Raw genomic sequence first — 4,604 nt, forward strand, 5'->3', positions numbered from 1 at the left:
CTGTAGACATACATGCAAAACAGTCCCCCCACCTTCTTGTTTTTCTTTCTTTATCTTTTTTTTTCTCCGCACATGTACAAAGATGGCCGCCTCAACATACAGGTGTTATACAAAGGATGTGCTTTCTGCACAATGTGAGAGAGAGGAATCTCTGTTGTGGGCAAGAACAAAGAGCAGCTGATCGAGGCTCTTGTCTGGGAGGATCAGACCCAAGAGAGGACACTGGACCAGGGCAGTTGCAGTCCTGCTTCAGAAACTGGTATGGCTGTGGAAGATACCCAAGCAGGTGGAAGTTTTTTTGAGGACTCTCACATTTCACATACAGATAGCGCTATGAAGGCTTATCTACAAAGTGTTTTAAAATTTCTTGGCCCTGTGGATCTTGATACAAAGTTACATTTAATGCAAAAATATCAGGAGAAGGAGGCTGCAGCTGCAGAGCGGGAGGCTGCAGAGATACCAGCTGAGAGACAGTACCAGCTGGACTTAGCCCGACTCCAAAGTACTGATTCTACTTCATCCGGAATCAGCGAGTCCAGAAGCGTTACAGTGTTCAAGCCTCATCCAGAGCACTTCCCCACTATGGACAAGGATGCCGACTTGGACACTTTCCTATGAGGATTTGAAAAGACTTGCCGACAGCACCAGCTACCCAGGGAGCAGTGGGCCCGATACCCAATGGCGGATTATAATAGGGGCGTTCGGGTCGGCAGCCTCAAGCACAGCATTGCTGGGGGGCCCAACGCCGACCAAAACCCCCACATACTGAAATGCACATAGTTCCCTGCCCCGCCGCATATCACCCTCATAGGCCCGCTGCATATCACCCCCATAGGCTTCAGGCTTAGTTGGCCTGAGGCCTATGTGATAGTAAAAGCCTGATGCAGGCGTGCGTGATGTCATCACGTTCTATGACATCATCACATGCTTGTGCCAGGGAGCAGGGCTTTGATGCGCGCCTGCCTTACCATAACGGACACAAGTAAGTATTAGCCTTTATTTTTTGTTTTTTTGTGTGTGCGTGTACCAACTTTGGGGGGCAGAGGAGGTCATATTACTGCAGGGACAGTGGAGGAAATTACTTAATGGGGCGGTGTAGGGGAAAATTACTTAATGAGGGCAGTGTGGGGGTAAATTACTTAATGGAGCAGTGTGGGGGCAAATTACATAATGGGGCAGTGTGGGGGCAAATTACTTAGTGGGTCAGTGTGGGGGGGAAATTACTTAATGGGGCAGTGTGGGGGCAAATTACTTAATGGGGCAGTGGGGGGGGGGAATTACTTAATGGGGCAGGGGGGGGGCAAATTACTTAATAGGGGGCAGTGTGGGGGCAAATTACTTTATGGGGCAGTGTGGGGGTAAATTACTTCATGGGGCAGTGTGGGGGCAAAATGCTTTGTAGGGTCAGTGTGGGGGGCAAACTATTTCATGGGGTGGCAGTGTGGGGGAAAACTACTTGATGGGGCAGTATGGGGGAAATTACTGTATGGGGCAGTGTGGGAGAAATTACTTTATGGGGGCAGTGTGGGGGGATTTACTTTATGGGGTAGTGTGGGGGAATTACTATATGGGGCAAGTTAGGGAAAATTACTATGTGGGGAAAGTGTGGGGGAAATTAGTATATGGGGGCAGTGTGTGGGAAATTACTACATGGGGCAGTGTGGAGGAAATTACTATATGGGACAGTGTGGGGGAAATTACTGTGTGTGTGAAATTACTATGTGGGGGCAATGTGGGGGAAATTACTATATGGGGCAATTTGAGGAAAATTACTATATGGGGCAATTTGGGGAAAATTACTCTATGGGGCAGGGTGAGGAAATTACTATATTGTGGCAGTGTGGGGGAAATTACTATATGGGGGCAGTGTGAAGAAAATTACTATGTGGTGTCAGTGTGGGGGACGAGGCACTGTAGGGGCATTTCTATTACATGAAATATATCGGACATTATTTTTGGGGACACTATGCAGGCATTATTAACTGGAGCACAAAATAGGGTGTTAATATTACTGGGGCACTTTAGGGGGTATTATAATTGATGTAGACACTATAGGGATCTTTGGGATAGTTTATCAAACTGGTGTAAAATAGAACTGGCTTAGTTGCCCTTAGCAACCAATCAATCATATTTCACCTTTCATTTTTGACAGCTCCTTTGGAAAATGAAAGGTGAAATCTGATTGGCTGCTATGGTCAACTAAGACAGTCCTACTTTATACCAGTTTGATAAATGACTCCAATAATGTCTACTGGGGTCACTATTTTTTCAGCAGTATGGTACCTGGGACATTGGAGAGCACAGTGGACACAGTGTTGGGAGTGGTAGCAGGATGACATTGTTGGGACACCAGAATGAGGAGGCTGATGGAAAAATTGAGAAATCTATCGTGTCTGTGTAACAAACTCTGTAGAGATGAGATGCGGCTGAAATAATTTGTCATGGTGGTCTGGGTAAGACGCAAGAGAAGAGGAAAAAGAAGGTCTACATGACAGGAGATGTCCCTGTATGTAAGAGGTATGTGGTGCTGTATTCTCCTCCAAGTCTTTTTCATTATAATCATATGTATTTTAAATTTGGCAAATTTGTAACAGCCCAGATAACAGTGATAACTTTCTGTGAACAGATAACGTAGTAGATGTTCCCTGCAGTCCTATGTAGCACCCTACATAACACAATAATTCACTGTAACATCTATGACATCTGTACTTAGAGAGTTATGAGATAGTGGAGGTCCGACTCCTGGCACCCCCGACAAACAGCTGTTTGAGGAGACTGCAATGTTCCAGTGAGCGTGGCATATTCTTTGCTCTTTACCAAGCACAGCGCTGTCCATTTGATAGCACTGTACTTTGTACTGCAGCTCAGACCCAATCACTCAGATGGAACTGAGCTGCACCTGGACCATGTGAACGATGAATGTGATGTCATATGGCCTAGGAAGAGACTGTGGTGCTCACGAAGCATAGCAGCATCTTCATACAGATTTTTTTTTAAACTAAAATGGAGGGAGGGGCCCGAGTTGGGAAGACAGCCTCATGCCTATCATGCACTTAATCCATCCCTTCTGATACCATACCTGACAGCAGGTCTCAGGGGAAAAGCCCTTGAGGTGTTTGCAGCTCTTCCTCATGACCAGGATCGTGACTATGATGCCATAAAGCAAGCCTTGATCAGGAAATACAAACTTACCCCAGAGGTTTATTGCAAACAATTCCGGACACTACAACGAGGAACCAGTGATAGCTATTCGGATCTCCTAGAAGGCCTGAGGACTAACCTTTATCAGTGGGTCCGTGGAATATCCATCACCACATTTGAGGAACTGCAGGATTTAATGGTGAAAGATCCGTTTTTACACCTTTGCCCCTTGGAAGTGCGACAATTCATTATGGACCTGGAGCCCAAGGATGCCACCCAGGCGGCGAGACTGGCGGATACTTATGTTGCCAACCGTGACTCAGCACTACGAAAGCCTCCTGGTGCCAGCTGGAAAAGGGGCAAGCCCACTCTGGGTACCCTTCCCTCCATCAGCTGACCCTCAGGGGGGCTGTCCCTCTTGTCCCTAAAAGGACAGCCTTTGATGGCTGCCGATGTTTTACCTGCAACCAAGTAGGACACTTATACAGCAACTGCCCTGCCAAAAGGAAGAGCCCCACCTTGCCAAAGCCACCTATGACTACTCCCTCTGTTTTGTTTGTGGCTGTGCCGGATTGCAAGAATGCGGATAACCTGCAGTCTGTCACCATAGGCAACCAAGTCACCATCAGACTCTGAGATACGGGGGCAGAAGTTACCCTTATGCGTCCAGAGCTACTAAGCCCAGGGGATATACTCCTTGGACAAACCCTGGCTGTCAAAGGAATAGGAGGGATGAACCTTACAATTCCCATGGCGAGAGTATTCCTGGATTGTGGTGCTGGTCAGGGAATCTGGACTGTGGGAGTGACCGACGCCATCCCTACTAACGTATTGCTGAAAACTGACTTGGGGCAGATGGTATCCCAGTATATGACCACCCAGCCTGGGGGAGACTCACTGGTATCAGAGGAGGAGGAGGACCGCAGAGACCAGGAGGGGTTTTGTGATGAGTTTGGGGTGGATCCTGACGGAAAAGGATATGGACATGAGGGACAATGTGAGGACAGGTTGGTCTGTAGTCCCTCTGTGGCGGCTGTGACCCATAGCCAGAGTGCTAATGCTGCATCCCTCCCCAAGGCCCTGTTGGACAGCCCCACAGACCTGAAAGTGGCAACATCCCCTACCTCACTGCCTAGCTAGGCCCTGGAGACCAGCAGCCAGGTTTTCCAAAAGGCCTTACAATGTGATCCTAGTTTGGGAAAACTAAAGAGTCTATCTAACAACCCCCCTCCGGAGTCTTCGGGAGAACGAGTATACTGGGACAAAGGCCTACTTTACCAGGAGACCCTCCCTGCTGAGCCACAACAAGTTTGGCTGGGTGAGCATCAGTTGGTCATACCCCACCCATTTAGAGGACAATTGCTACAGGTTGCCCATTAAATACCGCTGGCAGGACATCTGGGAATTCACAAAACGAAGGCCAGGCTGGCTCTTAACTTTTATTGGCCCAACATGGGGACGGA

General features: G+C 48.1%; 1 pseudogene; it reads left to right on the top strand.

Annotated features, from left to right (window-relative positions):
• The first annotated feature begins 582 nt into the window (after window positions 1-582).
• Window positions 583-4,281, top strand: LOC120999309 (annotated as a pseudogene).
• Window positions 4,282-4,604: the final 323 nt, after the last annotated feature.

The sequence above is a fragment of the Bufo bufo genome, chromosome 4 (genome assembly GCF_905171765.1).
Source record: "Bufo bufo chromosome 4, aBufBuf1.1, whole genome shotgun sequence".
Lineage (NCBI taxonomy): Eukaryota > Metazoa > Chordata > Amphibia > Anura > Bufonidae > Bufo > Bufo bufo.